Consider the following 22,112-nt stretch of genomic DNA (forward strand, 5'->3'; position numbering starts at 1 on the left):
GTAAAATTACTGATGTGTTAAAATGATTTATTACACAGTAAGGAAGATTAATTGCAGATGGTAGAAGGTACTTGAATATAACACTGACAAATACCTAATACATAATTCAGGCACTAGTGACTCTTGCCTATAATCCTAGCTACTCAGGAGACGGAGATCTAAGGATCACAGTTAGTTCAAAGCCAGCCGGGGTTCTTACCTCCAAATAACCATTAGAAATCCAGAAGTTGTGATGTGGTTCAAATGATAGAGCAGTAGCCTTGATCTGAAGAACTCAAGGACAATGCCCAAGCCCAGAATTCAAGCACCAGGACCCCCCCAAAAAAAGTAATATTCAAAGTATTCTAAGAACTGCCACAACTCAATATTCAAAAGAAATATGTGCTCATAGGAAAACAGAAAATGGCTGGGTGTGGTGGCTCACACCTGTAATCCTAGCTACTCAGGAGGCTGAGATCTGAGGATCAAGGTTCAAAACCAGCTTGGACACAAAAGGACCTCAGACTCTTATCTCCAATTAACCTCTCTACAAAATGAGTAGTGGGGCTTGGCTCAAGAGTAGGGTGGTAGCCTTGAGCTGAAGAGCTCAGGGACAGCACCCAGGCTGATTTCAAACCGGATGACCCACAAAAAAAAGGAAGAAAGAAAGAAAAAAAAGAAAGGATGGATGGAAGGAAGGAAGGAAGGAAGGAAGACAGACAATGGATTGAAAGATGCACTTCCAAAACTAAATATCCAAAGGGTCAATAAACTAATGTAAAGCTAAAAAACCTCCACTAGAATTCAGGCAATATCAATAAAAACTAAAATAAAATGATTACTGAGGTATCAAATGGTCAAAATTAAAAATGTTAAAAGTATGGTTATAGATTTGAAAGCATAGAAATCATTATACATTACTCTTATACAATAGTAACAATAGTAACATGGCATAAATTTGGGAAATGGCCTAGCTATATAATAAAATTAAATAATAACACTAAGTGAATTATGTATATATGTAACAAAATCAGGTATATCCATAGTTGTCATTTGTACTTCAAAAATATACTTCACACGGCTGGGAGTTTTGCCTAGTGGTTAAAGTGCTTGCCTAGCATGCATGAAGACCCGGGTTCGATTCCTAGGTACCACATACATAGAAAAAAGCCGGAAGTGGTGCTGAGGCTCAAGTGGTACAGCTCTAGCCTTGAGAAAGTCCAAGGACAGTGCTCAGGCCCTGAGCTCAAGCCCAGGACTGGCAAAAAAAAAAAAAAATATATATATATATATATATACTTCACAGTAATGTTTAAGTGAGTACAAAGCCATATTGAAGAAAATTTCATTGGAACTATAAATAGCAACAATCAAAAAACTTAACTTTCCATCTGCACACATGTCAGTATGGAGAAATCTTAGATTTCACATTGTTTGCTGAAATGAAGGACATATACCTATTATTATTTTTGGATCTTTGTTGAGGAATTATTGATAAAAGCTTCATATGTAAAACACGAAACATTTTTGATGTGTGCACATTTTGAAATTATGGCTTCAATCAAGTAAAGTAACACATTTATTGTTTTGTACAATTACCTGCCTTGATCACTTGAGATCTATCAGCAAATTTACATATATAAATCATCATATAGGAATAGCTAATACAGCTAAAATATTGACCTAAGTGTCACTGATATAGTAATATTATTTCATATACTAATATTGCTATTATAGTAATTATTATAGTAATATCACTATATTATTAGTGGTAAAACAATATTATGAGTACAACTACTACTAAGAATATTGCTCAGCTATAGCCATCTTTCTGTACATTAGAATTTCAGTACATGGTTACTTTAAGTGCAACTTTAATGCTACCTAAACTGAATAAGAGATTTATCAAGAATCATCACATGGATTAAAAATGAGGAAAGCAAAGGAATGACTAGACTAAGCCTCCATTTTTTAAGGCAAAACTATTAGAGCTCTGTGCTTGGGAAAGAGAACAGAGAGGTGTCTAAAGTTATGTCAATTTTCTATTACTTATGCTGGTGCTTTAAATAATAATGTTTCCTTTTATTTCCTTCAATCTGAGCACAGACGCATTCATATTCTTTTGTATATGTGAAATGATTCTCAAAATGCTGAAATACAGCTTTTCCTAACAGACTTTTTAGAATGCTGGAATAACTTTAGGAATGGAATTACCCAAAAAATATAAATAAGAAAGTTCTGCTTGACCTAGGACATCCACATTGTAATTAAATCAACTCAATCATTCTCTTCATCTAAGTTTAATAGTCTGTTTGTAAATTTCATACAGAATATTTTCAAAAGCAAAAGATAGCTTGCTTTTTACTGCTTATGTTTTAACCATGCTATACTATAATTTTGTCACCAGAGGGACTACACAGAATGTACAAGTGCTTCACTGTTGATTTTAGTGATATTTCTTTACCTAATCTCTATTTCTGCACTGCATATTCTCATCCAGGCATGCTTTATAACTATTATGTGTATGTGTGCATTCCCTATCAGCAAAACTGTTGAAACCACTGCAAGCTAGTTATGTTTTTCTGAATATATTAATATGATACAGAAAGTTTTAACTTGGGTTTGTATTATGAAAATAACTTTCACTTCCATATAATGGCAAAAAAATAAATGATCAGTATATGTATTGTGTTAGCATGTGTTTTTCAAGTTCCTGATATAGATACCACAAACATTAGCAACCAACATCAAATGTGATAAGATGAATCAAAATAATTATGGATTGTTAGAATAAAGCCACACACAATCCAAGTCTCTCCCCACTTTGCCATCCTTTACTGTGGGGAAATGTAAATGCTTCTAGAAGCTATTTCTGTAACTACTATGTGTATACAGGGAAAGGATACTACCTACTGAGACACTTCATTTAACTTTTTAGGTATTATTAAGTTTTCAGGCTGTAGAAAATATAGTCATTTGAATACCATTGGACTGGGCTGCTAGCAGCTAAAACTGTATAAAATGTCTTCAAATATATTAACTGATTAACTCTATTCTTTGTGAAATGTAACCTTTGAGAGGTAATATTTACCTTATTCATCATTGTATAACCAAAAACATACAAATATGCACAGATATATTCAAATATTATGTAACAAATAAATATGCTAAATGAGTAAACAGCCCAAAAGATGAAAATAGCAGTATTATCTTAGAGTAGATTTTATTTTATCAAAAAAAGGGGGAAGGAAGGAAGGAGGAAAGGGTGGGAGAAAGGGAGGGAGGTAGAAGTTCAGAATAACAGAACTGCAGATCACAGATATCACAGTTTAAGTCTTCCATTCAGATGAAATCTGGAATGATAAAAGGAAATGAGGGAAAAAAAGGAAGAGAAAGGAGGAAGTTGTTAGTTTGCTTTTAACACCACTACATCTGCCTTTCATTTGTTTGAAAGAGCTGACTCTTGTAAAGCAGAAAAGAAAAACACTGTTTTTACAATTTTTAATCTCCCTTTTTGGAAAAAAATAGTTGTAGGGGCCAATAAACATTGTGCTTTGATCTATATAACTTATAAGCACATCATATGTTCCTTTTAAAAGTAAAATGATTATTTTTCTGGCAACATCTATTGAAATGCTCCCAACTGCTTTTTCTTCCTCTTTTCAGTCCTTCAACCACCTGAAAAGATTTGGTGTTTCAGTTCCTCTTCCTACTTGTCTATATCTACCCTTGAATTTTCTCTTCCATGTAAAGTGGCTTTTTTTTGCCTTACCCATTTCATATAGATATAATGATAAAATATTGAGAAAATGGATATATATTATGTATCAACCCCATTATGTTTGGACAGAAACCTAAAGTCTATGGAGAAAAACACATATTATCATCTCTTCTTAAGGATTCTAGTCACTAGATTGAATCCACTCAGATAATAACACAATGCTCTTCCTACCTCAAGGACCTTAAATTTAATCCTGCCTGCAAAGTCAATTTTGCTGTATAAAAGTTTGAAAGAATTATGGCATGGATATCATAAGAAGCCACTCTTCTGACTACCACAGAAAAATAACTGCTTTAATTCAGAATCATTTAAAATAAAGATTTATCTTAATTTCTCAATAGCCATTATTTTAATTTAAGCATGAATCACATGCCTATAGATTTTTTAAAATAATTCTTAGCCATCAGTTTTAAGCTAATTTTACAAATTGCATGTTCCCATCTATCAATAATATGAAAACTATGTAGTCAGCTTGTGGTCCCTCAATGGATGAATGGATCAAGAAAATGTGATACACACACACACACACACACACACACACACACACACACACACACACACAATGGAATTCCAACACTTCCATCAGAAAGAATGATATTGTACCATTTGTAAGGAAATGGAAAGACTTGGGAAAAAATCATATTAATCAAAATAAGCCAAATGCAGAGAAGCAGAGATTGTTGAGCTACAGGTAAACACACTCTATGATTTAAAATAATACACTGGGCCATGATAAATTATACAGTACTCTCGACATTCACACAGTGAGACCACTGAAGGAATTCTAAGATATTGACACAAGAAGTTTTTGTTACTTTCCCTTTGTTGTTGTGATTTCTGTGCCTTTTGTCTGGTATGTAAGTCTGTCTTCTTTGGGAAGGTTAAGTGGGGAGCAAAGAAATGGCAGGGCAGAGGGTAAAAAAAGTGCAGCAGTGACACTCACAAGACACCATGTTGAAAAAGAACAATACAGTGAGTGGGGATAAGGTGGATTCAAAAAAAAACTGGAAGAAAGCCAGGGAGAGGGGATATTGTTCAAAAAGAAATGTACTGTTTACCTGACTTATGTAACTGTAACCCCTCAGTGCATCGCCTTTATAATAACTTTTTTAAAGTGCCCCCCAAAAAATTTTCAGTGCAAACAAGGTTGGGAATGGGGCCTATGGTAGAGTACTCACCTAGAATGCACGAAGCCCTGGGTTCGAATCCCTAGAAAAGCATTCACAGAAAAAGCCAGATGTGGGACTGTGGCTCAAGTGGCAGAGTGCTAGCCTGGACAAAAAGTGTCCAAGGACAGTGTCCAGGCCCTAAGTTCAAGACCCATGACTGGCAAAAAAAAAAAAATAGTGCAAACAACAGGCATGTCTTAAAGGGGCATGTTTCCCAGAAGTCTGAGGGAGCTATTGATAGAACAGAAATACGCCTTAAGTTTGGGTTTGGTTTTCCCTTGATTTTGATTTTTTTCCTTAACTAATCATATTTCTGACAAAGACACTTATTCTTGTGAGATTAAAAAAAAAATGAGAAACAGGCCGGAAGTTTGGCCTAGCAGGCAAGAAGACCCGGGTTCGATTCCTCGGTACCACATTTGTAGATAAAAGCCAGAAGTCGTGCTGAGGCTCAAGTGGTTGAGTTCTAGCTTTGAGAAATCCCAAGGACAGTGCTCAGGCCCTGACTCAAGCCCAGGACTGGCAAAAAAAAAAGAAAAAAAAAATGAGAGCCAGTCAGATGCTGTTGGCTCTGTCATCCTAGTATTCAAGAGCATAAGCTATGAGGACTTCAGCTCAAAGTCAATTCTGTAAAGTCTAGGAGGTTCTTAGCTCCAATTAGCCACCAAAGAGTCAGAAGCGGGATAATGGCTCAAAAGTGGGATAACACTAGCTTTGACCAGAAAAACCAAGAGATAACATCCAAGCCCTGAGTTCAAGTATTCATATGAGCACAATTAAAGACAATAAATAGAGACCATATAAAAGAAGGATGAATGGGCCGGGAGTTTGGCCTAGTGGTAGAGTGCTTGCCTAGCATGAACGAAGACCCGGGTTCGATTCCTTGGTACCACATGCATAGAAAAAGCCAGAAGTGGTGCTGAGACTCAAGTGGTAGAGCTCTAGTCTTGAGAAAGTCCAAGGACAGTGCTCAGGCCCTGAGCTCAAGCCCAGGACTGGCAAAAAAAAAAAAAAAAAAGGATGAATTGACTAATTGGTGTACTTTTACTTGTGTATATCCTGTTTGATTTATTATCTTACATTTCACCTTTTCAAATATTTCTCTATTCGGTTCATATACTGACATTAAAAATTAAAGGAACTTTTAAAAAACAAAGTACATCTTGTCCTTGAAAAAATTCACATTAATATTTCATTCCAAAAATAAAAACTGAGTTAGTTATTTTCTGCAGAACATGTCATTATTGACTATTATATGCAAATGATAGTTAAAATGACAATTAACACAATAAATTATCTTCATAAATATGCATGAATGTGAAACAATCCCATTGGTATTTCCTCTCAAAAGCCTTCATTCCCAGTAGTTACAACAAACAAAAAGTTTTCCCTTCTCAAATGCATCAAAGCCTTCAGGAGAGGGCCGGGAGTTTGGCTTGTCTATCATGCATGAAGACCAGGTTCGATTCCTTGGTACCACATACATAGAAAAAAGCCAGAAGTGGTGCTGAGGTTCAAGAGGTAGAGCTCTAGCCTTGAGAAAGTCCAAGAACAGTGCTCAGGGCCTGAGCTCAAGCCCAGGACTGGCAAAAAAAAAAAAGCCTTCAGGAGTAGACAGTTTTTTTTTTATCATAATACAAATACTTGTTCATTTATGATATCTGCCATTCCTAGATGACAATACAGGAGTATTAAATACAGTGAAGAATGTACCATTCAAAAAGTATTATCAGGAAAAATTCAGATTAAACTACTTGTCCTTCATTTCAAGAAATATAGTAAGTGTAATAACTACTTGAGATTGTTAAAACATTGCCATTTAAGTCGGAATTAGCTAAGTACTATTATAAGCCGTTGAATCCAGGCCTACATCTTTCAGTTTATTGACAAATAAACATTATAACCCTGAAAATATTTTTTAAAAAAGTAAGCTTGAGGGGCCGGGAGTTTGGCCTAGTGGTTAAAGTGCTTGCCTAGCATGCATGGAGACCCGGGTTCGATTCCTTGGTACCACATATATAGAAAAAAAAATGCCAGAAGTGGTGCTGAGGCTCAAGTGGTAGAGTTCTAGCCTTGAGAAAGTCCAAGGACAGTGCTCAGGCCCTGAGCTCAAGCCCGGGACTGGCAAAAAAAAAAAAAAATAAGCTTGAGTTAGGTGCCAGGATCCTAGCTACTCAAGAGACTGAGATCTGAAAATTTCAGTACAAATTCAGCCCAAGAGATTTTTATTTCCAATTAAGCACCAAAAAAACCAGAAGTAGAGCTGTAACTCAATGGTAAAATGTGAGCCTTGAGCAAAAAAAGCTTAGAAACAATGCCTTATCCCTAAGTTCAAGCCCCAGGACTGGCACAAAAATGAGTAAATGAACGAATACACCACTCTTGACATCAACCTCTGTTTTAACATTTCTGAATTTAACATTTCTGAATTAAACCAAAGCAAGTATGCTAAACAAATTACAAAAGACATTCTCATATAAACACTATTCTTAGATCCCAGAAACCAAGGAAATCTATGAAGCTGTAAAAAATACAATTAAAGCAATACTCAGAATCATTGTGTGTGGAATCTAAAAGCATGATGTCCTCACTTAACAGACTTAGTTGTTTCTCTTGACAACTACTGTCTTCATTATTCAAACCTAAAGGCAGTAATATCAGAGAAGAGTATGTTTAGAGAAGAATCTCTAACATTATGTTTTTTCTCTGCTCTGTCAGTATTGTTCATTGAGGGTCTCAGTCATTATGTTTCTATTCATTACTATCATATTATCACCAAGACATCTCAGAGATTTTTTTTTAACTTCTTGTCAAGATAACAAACCCCACAAAATAAGTCTTTTGATTTCTATTTGAATTTTCAAAGCACTATTTGCACTCCATTATTTCCTACTATCACACTACCTTTAGAATGAAATATGGATATATGAAATGAGGTGTGACTCTAGTGGTAGAAATCTAGCTTTGAGCTAGTGAGATAGTGCCCAGGCCATAAGTTCAAGCCTAAAAGTTTGCACACACACACACACACACACACACACACACACACACACAACATGGATGCAATATGTGCCTGACTTACTACACAAAATTTAAGACTTATTAAATAATGTTCTTACTAAACAAGCTTTAAGATGTTCATACCTTACATAGTTTCAAATTAAGTACTCAAAATCAGTTTAATGCCAATTTCTTTTTTTAATTATTGTTGGGCTAATGTGTAGAGGGGTTACAGTTACATTTGTCAGATCGTAGGTGCATTACTTCTCACAGATTGATACCACTTCTCATGTTTTAGTCCCCGTTACCCTCTCTTCATCCCCTCCCAATCATTGTTTTCCCCTTTCCCTTCCCTATTTCAAATAATCATATATGCCATGTAACAAGCAACAAAGTCAGATTTTTAAAGTTTATCTCTAAATAGTTGTACAAGGGCAAAGTCATTTCACAAAACCGTAAATAAGTAGAATCCATCTTGTTCTACGTTACTCCTTTCAAAAATTTCCTAATTTTGTGATACATACAATGTCTTCTCAGCTTCACCCTTCTCTTCTTCCCTACTTCATTGGCTACATCTTTCCCTGTGGCCCTACCCCTTGCAAGCAAGTGCCCACTTCTTGGTGCTTATTTTGTTGGGCTTTGAATTTGTTTTTCTAAAAGATTTGTGATATTTGAGTTTTCTATGGTGTCCATTACAGTTAATTCATTTGGAACTGCTCACATACAACCAAGCATGTTTGCTTATAATTCCTTAGGCATATCGTGCACCACTATGAGAGAAACCATGCAGACTTTCTCTGGGTTTGACTCCAGTTCACTTAATATAATTTTTCCAAGTCTTTCCATTTCCTTACTAATGGTACAATATCATTCTTTCTAATGGATTTGTAAACTTCTATTCTGCATGGATACCACAGATTCTTAATCCATTCATCCACTGAGGGTCATTTGGGCTGTTTCATAATTTGACTATGGTGAATAGTGCTGCAATGAACATAAATGTTCAGAAAACTAGTGATGTCAGAGAAAATTTTTAGCAGATCCTAGTAGGTCGTAGGTGACCAAGGCCTTCAATCTTCGATACCAGCATCCTCTTCATAACCTGTTATAACTTGTTAGGTGCTACTGCTGAATTGTCATGACAGGGTGCTAATATTCTGATCGCACATTTCTGAGACAAATTGAAATCTGAGACATATTCTGGAGATCTTTTATTTCTGCAGATGTCGAAATGTTGTCTATATCAGAATGTTTAGTTGTACATTTTCACCTTTTGGATTTTGAGACTTCTTACTCCAAGTGAAACTAGTACCTAATCATAGATGTGTGGTTTGGTTTGAGGCCAAACCTAGGTACAGCGGCTATGTGAGAGTTTCCAAACCTCTTCTCTGATAGTACATATCTTAGTAATGATGATAACCTGATGATATATGTCTTCTCTTTTCCAAATGGATAATATTGTACATATTTTTTGAGATTTTAGTAGGCCTTTTTTCTAAGCAACTTAGATTCAAAGAGAGATATTTTGGAGGGTGTCATTGTTTCCCTTAATGCAATTAACAATTTCTTCAGGATATTATTCATGAAATTAGAAAACTGACCACTGAAGGTTGTCCTGAGGATATTATTCATGAAATTAGAAAACTGACCACTGAAGGTTGTCCTGATGGCTATGTACATAAAGTCTATTCTTTTAATAATGTGAGGCATACATTAACTGATCTATCCTGTTAATATATTTCCTCAAGAAAAGTGCTGGATTATTTTAACACAAGAAAACTACAATTATCAATGTGTTACTGTTAATAAATAGAAAATAATACACAAATTTTCTTTATCATTTATCTTTTCGACATGGCAATGGCTTTTTATCAATAAAAACAAATGACAATAGACTTATGAAGAAAGGAGAGAGAGGTGTTATAATTTTTATTTATCAAATTTGAGCATAAATCCTTAAATTATTCATGCAAAATACTTGCTTGAATTTATCTTCATATGAATTTATCATTTTGCTTTATTATCTTCATAAGGAGACTAGGTCATGTAAATGAAAAAAAAGTGCACCAACATGTAATTAGAAATGTAGTACTTTTTTAGGTCTTTTCACCTATTCTCTAGAGTCCTTAATTACCTTTAATAATTTCAACCTTTACTTTTGCAGGTGAAACTTCCCTGTGCAAAATTACACAGGAATATGGAGGATGCTTCAATGAAGTCTTTTAACACATTTTAATGGTTAAACTATTAAGGAACTGCTGATCTGCTAACAACATAGTGAAGAAAACGCATCCGACAAACCAAAAATCTTGAACTAAATAATTGACCATCTTAAAAGATTATTTTTCAGTTATCCATAATGTTTTTTAGAAATCCACTTTTCAATGATCTGATAAATTCAAGTAAAAATGGACATGTATATTACTTAGAATATACAATGATTTTATGTGTCATTTCTTAGCTTTTACAGGAAATTGTCTAAATGTTGAGAATCTCCAGTGTAAATTTTTAAAAAAATGAATTTTCCTTTCAGTTGTAATAGAGAATTGTAGCAAAGAGAAAGGAACTTTGAGTAAGATAACCAATAACGTTCTTCATAAATTTGTGTTAGGTTGATAATTATGTGACCTGGGCAAAACTCCTGCAGGGCTCAAGAGTTTGAAAGAATTATTTAAGAAGTAATTGCTTATCTTTTCTGTCTAACCTTCTGATGCACTATGAAAATGTTTCTCATTTCTTTAAAGCTATTTCTTTCCTTTTTCTCCCAACTGAGTATTTCCAAGTAACTGATCCATTCAGTGTTGCTTTGTGTTTTGACAAAAGATATCTATTTTAGCCAAAAACTTTCTCTGGCAAGTAAATAAGATTAACAAATTGACTTTCTAATTTTTTATTCAAAATTGCACTACAGCATTCAGTTTAATTAAGAGAACATATTGATTATGTTCCATCATTCCAGTGGGTAATGGGCTTATCTAAAAATGCATGCACTAAATTTTGGCAAAGCAAACTGAAATATTTTTTCTTCTCTTATAACTATTCTATTTCATATTTCGATTCCATCACTACTTTATGAAGAATAGAAAATAAGATAGCAATACACTAGTTTAAATAGGGTCTCTTCAATATAACTAAATTAAATCATCATTTCCAATAAGACTGTGACGACTCATCTCATTTTATTAGTTCTATACATTGGCTGTCAATAATTCCACTAGACTCTACGGGTTGGCCACAAACTGGAATGAATGTTTTGCTCTATTCTAAAACAATACATTACTTTATTTTCATTGTTCCTGTGTAAAACTCCGTAGAGCAAATGAGCATGTGGGTAAGACTTTCTGAGATCTCCATGTGGCCAGATTTTCACAAAGGATGTTCATTTCTAACTACATGTTCCATAAAAGGATTACTTACAGTGTCTTCTAATTTCAGCTATTAAACCACGTATAGCTTTAGAAAATTGAATTTCTTAAAGTAAAATGTTTCAAAAGGACTTAATAGAATCTTCGGGGCGGGGGAAACAGGCACTCGGAGCTTTATATGAATGGTTTAAAAGACTTGTAAATGTTCACCTTACTCAAAGTTATTAAACATGAGATGATGAAAGTGGGAGTATTCCAATTTCTTTATAACATCATGTTTGTGTTCATAACTGCTCTTAATCCACAGAAATATCTTCTGAAATCACACTGCTAATATTTATTATGTACATATGAATTACTCCTAATCAAATGTTTAGGGAGCACTGTAAGCCTATTTCCCAATTGGTCACTATATATATATATATATATATATATATATATATACACATATATACTTAGTTTAAAGAGTATTGATTATTCAATATATATAATATGTTCAATATGTCTGCATTTATATGTTTTTACATTTTTAATTTAACAGTATTGTTCATCCAATCTCATGATATCACTGCATCTTTAAGTACCACACAATTCATATTATATAAACCCGAATTTTTTCCATATTGTAAATAATGCAATGTATGCATATGTATCAGATATTTGCACAATTATTAACCTTTTATTATGAAGATATTTGAGCATAACAACACTGATTCTACGTCACCACAGTCAGAATGGCCATTATCAAGAAAACAATAAAAAATGCTAAAGAGGATGCAGCCAGAAGAGAACTCTTACTACACTGTTGGTGGGAAAGTAGGCTTGGAAAACCACACGGGAAAACAATATGGAGGTTACTCAAAAAACTGAACATAGAACTTCACTATGACCTAGCAATTCTGAGCATTTATCTAATAGATCACAACACGTGTACAGTAGAGTCACCAGGAAAACCATGTTCACGACAGCACTATTTGACATATATAGCCAAAATATGAAATCAGCCCACATGTCCCTTCTTGGACAAAGGAATTAAGAAAATGTGGCCTAGGAACACAATGGAATTTTACCTATCCATTAGAATGACGATTTACCATTTACAAGGAAATGGAAAGACTTGGAAATTCTATTAAGTGAAATAAGCCAGACCCAAAGAAACAAAGGTCGCATGGCTTCTCTCATTAGTGGAAGATAAAATGTGCCTATAAATCTATAAACAGACATGCTGGGTAGCATACAAAGCAGTTCCAAATAAATTAACTGAACTGTAATAGATGTTATGAAGAGCTCGTACAACTTTTTATAAAGACAAAGTCAAAGCTAAAGCACAAGTACTTACAAGAGGAGTGTGTAGAGCCAAGGGGAGAGAGGGATAAGCAAATGAAGGGAAAAACATGGAAAGAATGCAGTCAAGAATTCATTGTATAGACCACAAAATGAAATAACGTAAGCAAAGTGGTGAGTTGAAAGAGGATGAGAGTACTGAAAGGAGTGATACCAAGATTAACTGTATTCACAAACTGCTTCATTAAGATGTCAACTCCTCTGCTCAACCTTGTAAAGATAATTTTTACAAAGACACTAGATAATACTTTTACGCCAGCATAGGTGATGGATAGAAATTAAGGTTAAACTACGTTCTTGTAATAAATAAATATGTTCATATATATGCATGAACATTACCTAAAATAAAAACCTACCTAGGAAAAACCAATTCATTTGAGGATCTGTTGTTAGATTTTAGCACACGTCTACTAGCCTCTCACAGGCATATGGGATATCTCTAATGGTTTCTGACATTGTGAGGAAGGCCAAAATGAGAATTTGACAGTAAACTTTTATAGACATTATTTCTTTCTCTCAGACTCCAATAATTCTATATTGCTGCATGTAAGTAATGTATTCGTATGTTTAGTAGGCTGAAAGACAGGTGTTCTAATGAACAAAAAGAAGTTGGCAACAACATCATAGAAAGGAGTGAGCAGTATTACATACTCCCCATACAAATTAAGACATTATAATTTATTTTCACTTTCCAAGATGCCCTTTAAGATGTTTTAATTGACAGTTCATCAACATCATCATCACCATGAGATTGTATGTAGACAATCTATCAAAATATACAATACATACACTACTCGCAACTCATGCTCAAAAATCATCTGAAAAGCCTCATCTTAGTCAAAACTGCAATGAGTCTGTTAAATTATTCACACTTAAACATCAAGCATATTGTAATGTGTATGCCAACAAATTAGTAAAGAGAAAAAAATAATATTCAGAATACATGGTACTGCCTCTTTATGCTTGAAACATCCACTATCTTTCATCAGGATGTACACAATATGCATGTGTGTGTCTCTGTGTGATGTATTTCTGATGTTCATCAGTTTTGCATCCACATGAAAAGCTTTAAACACAATATTCCCAAAAGCAAGCTAAAGAAAATGAAACAAATTCATTATTAGAAACACATTCTATGAAAACTTACATTTGAATAAAAATCTATATATACTTCAGTAAGAAAAAAAGTTTTGTTGAAAAATCTCCCAAATGATAGTTGTTAGATTTCTATGCATCTTTAAATTAACTTAAAAAGGTGGAATTAGGAGAGTTGAAGGAGAATGAAGAGGTGACAGTGACCAGGATGTAATTCTATGCTAAACTGAAACTCCTTTGTACAACTACTTAAAGACAACTTGGCAATTAATTAACTAAAATTTAACAAATGTGGAAATCCTCTTCCGTATCATATTAACCACATAGCAAATGCAAGCAAATGCCTTCTATCCATTGCTGAATAGAAATTAGAAAATGATCAGGACACAGAAAAGTCTTATTGTACAGCACCAGTAAACATTGTTATGCATATAATATACCACATATACCACAGAGAACAGGGGAGATTGACCTGTGAGACCATCTTTCTATTTTACTTCTGGGCTAACTGAAATTCTAAAGAGGAAGTCACATAAGTAAAGACAATGATAAGTGTATTCTGTTTCTTGAGGAAAGAGAAAGAAACAGAGGATAAAGATCATCTTGCAAACCAGCACATAACAGTTAACTAAATTAACCATCAAACAACATTGGGACCTCATCATCTGGTCATAAAATAATGCTTCAGACAAAGCAACCCAAAGTTTACAGCATTTCAGTCTTTCAGGTACATAAAGTAAATCATTCCCAGTATTCTATGGTCTGTTTATAATTACTCATCTAGTTTACAGCAGCTTTATCTAACTACTTATAAATTTCTGATATCCAGTTTCTTTAAAAACTAAGATCTTTTGAGCTAGGTATGTTAGTGCACATCCATAATGCCAGTCCTTGGTAGTCTAAGAAGAAATTCAAGGCCAAGCCTGAACTGAGTAGCAATATCTTAGTAAAATTAAAAGTTCTTAGAACAGCTATATTCTTCATTTAAATAAACAATAAACCAGGTACAGATAGCTTATGCCAAGACACTCATATCCCCAATTAATTACAAAGAAAATCTAGGAGTGGAGCTGTCCCGCACAAGTAAGTACACCAGATGTTAGCAAGAAAAGCCCTGAGTTTTAAGGCCAGTTCAAAGTAAACAAATAAGTAAACCAAAGTCCATTAGCTTACCCACTCCAACTAGTCTCTCTAAACTGTTATCACACACTCACATATGCACAGGGTTTCAGAATCAACTTCTGATTTCTACAGGGGTCACAGCTAGCTTTCCTTATACAAAACCACAATGAAACCCAGTGAGACGGGTAGTCTATTTTCAGACATAGAGCAGAAGCACTTGGCCCACGAATCTAATCTTTTTATAGTATGCTGTGGAATATCACTCTCACTAAGCATGCCGTTCTTTCAGCTATCTTTGAATATCTTTGGCACAAAGCTAAAAATCCTCTCATAGATAAGATACACACCACATGAATGGTTCAATTAAGTGTGCAATAGGCTAAAGTTTAGAAAGTTTTCTGGATCTTCTTGAAAGGAGCTGCTCCAAGTGGTCTTGCCAACAGTTAGCTCCCAAGGTTTGCGTATCATTTTTCATTTATATAAACAAAATGCAGCTAGTATCTAGATGCCGCTTGATGTCTGTCTACCTTGCTCCCATGTAGCCTGATTTTAGTCCAATGGTGGATAACTGATGGTGAGGGCTGATAGTATTGATTGTAACTTATTAATTATACTCTAAACGATTAAAGAAAATAACAAACTGGGTGCTGGTGGCTCACTCCTATAATCTTAGCTACTCAGAAGGTTGAGATCTGAGGATTGTGGCTCAAACCTAGTCCTAGAAACAAAGTCCATAAAACCATTTAACTACCAAAAAAAGTCAGAAGTACAGCTGTGGCTCAAATAGTAGAGCACCAGTCATGAGCCAAAAAGCTAAGGGACAGTGCCAAAACACTGAGTTCAAGCCCCAATACAAGGAAACACACACACACACACAGAGGGAGAGAAGAGAGAGAGAGAGAGAGAGAGAGGAGAAGAGAGAGAGAGAGAGAGAGAGAGAGAGAGAGAGAGAGAGAGAGAGGGGAGATAGAGAGGGAGAGAGAGGGAGAGAGAGAGGGAGAGGGAGAGGGAGAGGGAGACGGGGAGAGAGAGAGAGAGAGAGAGAGAGAGAGAGAGAGAGAGAGAGAGAGAGAGAGAGAGAGAGAGAGAGAGAGAGAGAAAGAGAATTTTAGTATCTCTCCCATTAAAAGATGGGCCAAAAACTTAAAGAGAGTCTTCTCTGAAGAAGAAATAAGAATGGTCTATGGACACATGAATAAATGCTCGACATCTCTGGCCATAAAAGAAATGCAAATCCAACCAACTCTAAGATTCCACCTCCCTCTAGTTAGAATGGCCAGGATCAAGAAATCTATTAACAACAGATGCTGGTGGTGAAGTGGCCAGGAGAGGTCGCTACTACACTATAGGTGGGAGTACAAACTCATTCAACTACTATGGAAAGCAATATGAAGTTTCCTCAAAAGACTAAACATAGAGCTCCCCAATGACCCGGCAATTCCACTACTTGGCATTTACCCAATCGTCCAGAAACAAGGACAGACTAAATCCACTAGCACAAAGATGTTCATTGCAGCACTATTTACCATAGCAAAGATATGGAACCAACCCAAATGCCCCTCAGTTGATGATGTGGTATTTATACACAACGGAATTCTATGCTGCTATCAGAAAGAATGACATCTCCCCATTTGTAAGGAAATGGAAAGACTTAGAAAAAAATCATATTAAGTGAAGTAAGCCAGACTCAAAGGAACAGCCTCAATGGTTTCCCTCATTTGTCAGAATCAGTAGAAACCTTGGACTCTCCTAGCAGAGATTTACAATAGAGCAAAACCTAGATACATAAGGCCATATAGGATGACGCTAAATGAAAGGACTCCAGGATATAGAAGCTAAAGCCATATAATGAGTGATTGTTGTCCTTACTGTACTATGTTATCTCTCTCCTCTTTTGCTGTCCCTTGGTTATCTCATATGGTTGCAGTATTTCACCTTGTTATCTGATATATTGTATATATGCTTATTTGGTTATTTGAAATAGGATAGGGAAGGGGGAAAAACAAGATGAGGGGTGGGGATCAGGGGAGGGAAATGGGGACCAAGACATGAGAAAAGGTATCAATGTTTGTGAAGTAATTCACCTTCTATCTGGTGAATATAATGTAACCCTTCTATTAATTACAATAAAATTATATGAAAAAAAGAAAATTATAGTATCTCACAGCAATATAAATTCTTAATGCCTTCACCTAGGTTTCTGGATCCGTCTTGTTTTGAAATTTGATTGTTCATGGGGATCAATTTTTATTTCAGCCACTACCAGTAACTTCACAGTAATATGAGTTGTTTTTGTGACTTGACCTAATCACCTACTTCACATATCCATCATCATAGATATTTACTTGGTTCCTACCACATGCAAAATGGTGTCTTTACTGGGATTTTGCACACTGTTTTCCTTGTTGCCTCCTTTCTTGGTAATTGTTCCTACTTGGCCCCTTTTGCTGATTCTCATCTGCCTAATTTCCAGCCCTGTAGTCATCTGGACTTCAATCCTTGAATGCATTACCTCTCTATCTCTACCTGGATTTAATCCCAGACAATCTCACAATGCCAACTATGAATTTGCTCACAAATATCAAATGTATGCTTCCAATCTGTGTTGCTTCTACAAACTCCCGGTTCTATACCAAAGGTTTACTCAAGTCACAAGGGGATTTTGTTATGCATGGTATAATAAGCCTATAAGGTCTACAGTAAAAACAATGTTCAATTCCTTGAACACTGTTACCTTTCCTAGGTGCCCTCAACCACACATAAATTGAATTATGTACTTAGTTCTAGCAGTAAGAAGAGAAATTTACATCCTCTGAGCCTCTCCTATCATGCAAAGGAAAAGGAAGAGCGTGTGTTCCACATAGTTTAGGTAGGAAGAAGAGGAGAATAAATCAGAATATTCCAGTTTTGTGTAAACCTAACTCAACATAGGAAACTTTATCATATAAACTTAAAATAACACAGGAAGCTACACTCCAGAGATTTTAAGGTTGTTTTTGATAATATTATCTGCCAAGCACATACCAATATGCAAATTGACAAAGTCAGAGTGAGCTCTTATTCTGAGAAGTACCTACAATTTGAAGCAGTTTTACCAACCCATTAGTGGAATAAGAAACTATTCCTATAGGTTTGGAAATATTTTACAAAAAGGTAGCAAATATGGCAAAGTTGTATCTGCAACAGCTATATATTTATTGACCATCTGTCTCTTAAATTTCTAGAAGAAAAGATTGGCAAACAGAAAATTGGACATAGATTAAAAGTTGCATTTAGGTTAGGATTCACCACAAATAAAAAGAGTTTAATGAGCCCAGGAAGGAAATGGTGATTTCACAGGAAAAAATAATAATAATAATAAAGAAGTTCAAAAAGACTGAAAGAGCTAATTGCTTCTAAATACTGAACATCCTGAAATGAGATTATTAAATGATTTAGGAAACAGAGGTTTGGTAAATATCAATTGGAATAAATAATTCCAGAAATAATTCAGACTAAGCATGTGGTCTTTAAGAGATATTCCAAATAGCTTCCAGAAAGCTGATATATTAGAGTGAAAAAATAATCTGAATATTTTGAGTACTGGGCATAGTGTTCTATACCTATAATTCCACCACACAGGAGGCTGAGGCAATAAGATCAAGTGATCCAGCTTGGATTAGCTGGTGAACACATTGTCAAAGAAATAAAAAATGTATTACCCACAAAACAGTTATGTGAAGAAAGCAGTTCATAAGCTTTCCAGTTTTTATTTTATTGCTTTTTTTTTTCCTTTGACAGTCCTGGGACTTGGATGCTGTCCCTGAACCTTCGTGCTCAGGGTTAGAGCTCTATCACTTCATCTACAGTTTCACTTCTGGCTTTCTGTGGTTAATTGGAGATAAGGACACACCTTCCCACATTGGTTTCTCACCACAGTCCTCAAATCTCAGCTTCCAGAGTGACAAGAATTACAGGTGTGAGCCCCAGGTGACTGGCAGCTTTCTAAATTTTTGACAAGTGCCATGGTCAAGAGAATGTTGTTGCTTAAAATAATAAAAAAAATTAGGAACTTTAAAACAATAAACTTGCACTTTCAACCTCCGAAAAGTTTTGAGAGACCTGAGAAAAATGTGCAATTCATGAAGGAATCATTCCCCTGAGCTGGAGAGGCCTCCAAGGCTAATGAAAGAAAAACAGAAATTTCAGGCATTGTCAAACTAGGGCAAACAATACAATGGACAAATTAATTATTCTTAGAAATTAGTAGGCTATAACCAACAAACTTATCTCTACTGGGCACAGTAGTAAATAGCTAAAATCCTAGCTATACAAGAGACAGGTATCAGGTGAATATAGTTCCAGAACAGACTATGCGAAAATATTGAGATGGCGTTCTTTCTGACACCAGCATAGAATTCCATTGTGTATAAATACCCTCATTTGTCTTAATCAGTAGAAACCTTGGGTTCTCCTAGCAGAGATTTACAATAGAGCAAAACCTAGATATATAAGGCCATACAGTATGACACTAAATGAAAGGACCTCCAGGATATAGAAACTAAAGCCATATAATGAGTGATTGTTGTCCTTAATGTACTATGTTATCTCTCACTTCTTTTGCTGGTTTTGCTTGGTTATCTCATATTGTTACAGTATTTTACCTTGTTATCTGATATATTGTATATATGCTTATTTGGTTATTTGGAATAGGATAGAGAAGGGGGGAAAATAAGATGAGGGGTGGGGATGGGGGGAGGGAAATGGGGACCAAGACATGAGAAAGGGTACCATTGTTTTGAAGTAATGTACCTTCTATCTGATGAATATAATGTAACCCTTCTATTAATTACAATAAAAAATATATGAGAGGGACTGGGAGTTTGGCCTAGTGGTAGAGTGCTTGCCTAGCATGTACAAAGACCCGGGTTCAATTCCTCAGTACCACATACATAGAAAAAAGCCAGAAGTGGTTCTGAGGCTCAAGTGGTAGAGCTCTAGCCTTGAGAAAATCCAAGGACCGTGCTCAGGCCCTGAGCTCAAGCCCAGGACTGGCAAAAAAAATTTTAAAAAAGAATAAAAAATATATATAAAAAAAGCAAAAATATTGAGAGCTCTTCTCAACCCACAATGTAAAGACTAGTTAGCATTTTCCAGAAGGCCTTTTCTTTAAGAAAGGGATTAGTATAGCTTAATGTGTTTTCTTTTGTTTACATTTATTTTTTTAGTCAAGATCAAAGTATTCACTTCGGTAGAGGGTGTGGTTTATATTTAGTGTATTTTTTGTTGTTTTTTATTTTGTTTTTTAAACCAGTCTGACTTGTCTGGTTGGCGGCAGCCCATGACTACTTCTGGCAAGTAGACATCTCTAGAAAGGGCATGTGTCACTACTGGACTAGGGACTTGAAAGCTGGGATGTATACTTCATTCATGTCTCTTGGTTTTACTGGTGATTGAACCTAGGGCCTCTTCCCTGCCAGGTAAGCACTCTATCATAAGATATATCTTTCAGCCCTCTGGGTTCTTTTTTAATTCATAAACAAGATAAATTTATTATTGGGAAACTAATATCAAGGAGTTAGTAGATTTAATGTCTCAGGAGGACCTGTTTCGCATAAATAGCACCTACTCTGTCCTTATAGGATGAAACAGATAGGTCCAAACACTGTTCCAAGAACAATTTCTTTTTTTTTTTTGGTGACACTAAAATATGAATTCAGTCCAGCCCTCTCTTTTATATCTTTGTTTTGGGATTTAGTCTCACTAATTTTTTGTGGGCTGGCCTTCACTCAGGATCTTCTTGCTATTACCACATGAAGACTACAACTTGTCACCTTATTTCTTCCATCTTGGAAGTAATTGCAGAAATAATTTCTCAGAAGTCCAATTTTAAAATTTGAAATGCAAGCTTACCTCATTTGTTTGAATGGGATAAGGATAGCCCATCCACAACATAGGATATTCAGCATCGTTGGCCTCCAGGAAATGTTCTTGTTTTTCTAACTGATAAAAACAAATTAAATGGAAATCAGTCTTCCATAACTTGGGTTCTATTCTCTGTTAGTGAAAAAGGAGAAAAAAGGAGGAAAGATGGGAGAAATAGAGGGCAAAGGTAAAAAAAAAAGAATTAAGGGAAAATAAACAAAAATAATAACATAGAAAAATGAATTTCCAGAATAGCTGGAAAAATTACATGAATTGATCAGAAATTATAAAAAAAGAAACAAGGTTTTGACAAAAGAAGTCAAAGTCTGTGTGTAAATTAATAAAGATCCAGTAAAGGTGGGCAGATTGGATAAGATTTCATTTCTTGTACAAGAAACAGTAGGTAACAGTTCTTTTAAAGGAAATTAGAGAAATGTGTGAATGCTTGGATCTCCTCACAAATTTTCTCTTTTGAACAGAAAACGAGAAATATTTCAAGTCTGTATTTTCCACCAAGAATTCAATTATCTTTTTGTTTTTTGTCAATTATGGGGCTTGAACTCTGGTCCTCAGCTCAAAGCTAGTGCTCTACCACTTTGAGCTTCAGGACCACTTCTGGTTTTCTAGTAGTTAATTCGAGATAAGAATCTCATAGACTTTCCTTACTGGGCTGGATATCTTCAGGTCTCAGCCTCCTGAATAGCTAGGATTACAGGTGGGAGTCATCCATGCCTAGGTTAGCTCAGCTATTTTAATTTTCTTTCTTTTCTTTAATTTGGTAGTTCTGGGCTGTGCACTCAGTTTGCTCAGCTTGTTTCTGCAACACTGCCACGTTAGGCATGCTTTCAGCCCAGGTTTGCTAATCAGCAAATAATCATTTGAGGGATGGAATTTCACAACACTTCTGTCCAGGCTTGCTTCAAATCACAGTCCTCCAGGGTTCCTCCTCCTAAGAATCTAGTCTAACAGTAAGACTACCTTAGCTTATGGGTAAGCTACCAGGGCTTGACTTCAAACATCTTAATTTTTAACAATGTCTCATTACCCCCTGAAGAGCTAATTCCACCAAGACAGTGCTCAGCCTGAACTACTCCATGTCTTCCTAGCGTTGATGTTCAAAGACACAAGGACAGTCATCATTTCTTTTCCCAAATGACAGAATAATATATTAGCATCCAAACTATTTGAAGGAGGCTGGCAATCCTGTAATTCAATATATTTTAAATGCATTTTATAGAATATGAAAGATTGAAGAGCACAGAGTTCACGTGGGCTCCCTGTCAAGAGGGCAACATTGCGATTTCTCCAAACCCATTGCTTGAAGCAGAGTAATTCCACTCTTTTATGTCTCAT

General features: G+C 35.3%; 1 pseudogene across 1 annotated transcript in view; it reads right to left on the bottom strand.

The window, feature by feature from the left end:
- Positions 1 to 22,112, bottom strand: part of LOC150069128 (large ribosomal subunit protein uL24-like) — a 50,638-nt pseudogene that overhangs the window by 24,570 nt on the left and 3,956 nt on the right. The window contains exon 4 of the transcript XR_016535271.1: positions 20,748 to 20,837. The product of XR_016535271.1 is annotated as a large ribosomal subunit protein uL24-like (transcript). The remainder of the gene's footprint in view (positions 1 to 20,747; positions 20,838 to 22,112) is intronic.

This window comes from Megascapheus bottae, chromosome 1 (genome assembly GCF_031878675.1).
Source record: "Megascapheus bottae isolate mThoBot1 chromosome 1, mThoBot2.hap1, whole genome shotgun sequence".
NCBI classification, from domain to species: Eukaryota; Metazoa; Chordata; class Mammalia; order Rodentia; family Geomyidae; genus Megascapheus; species Megascapheus bottae.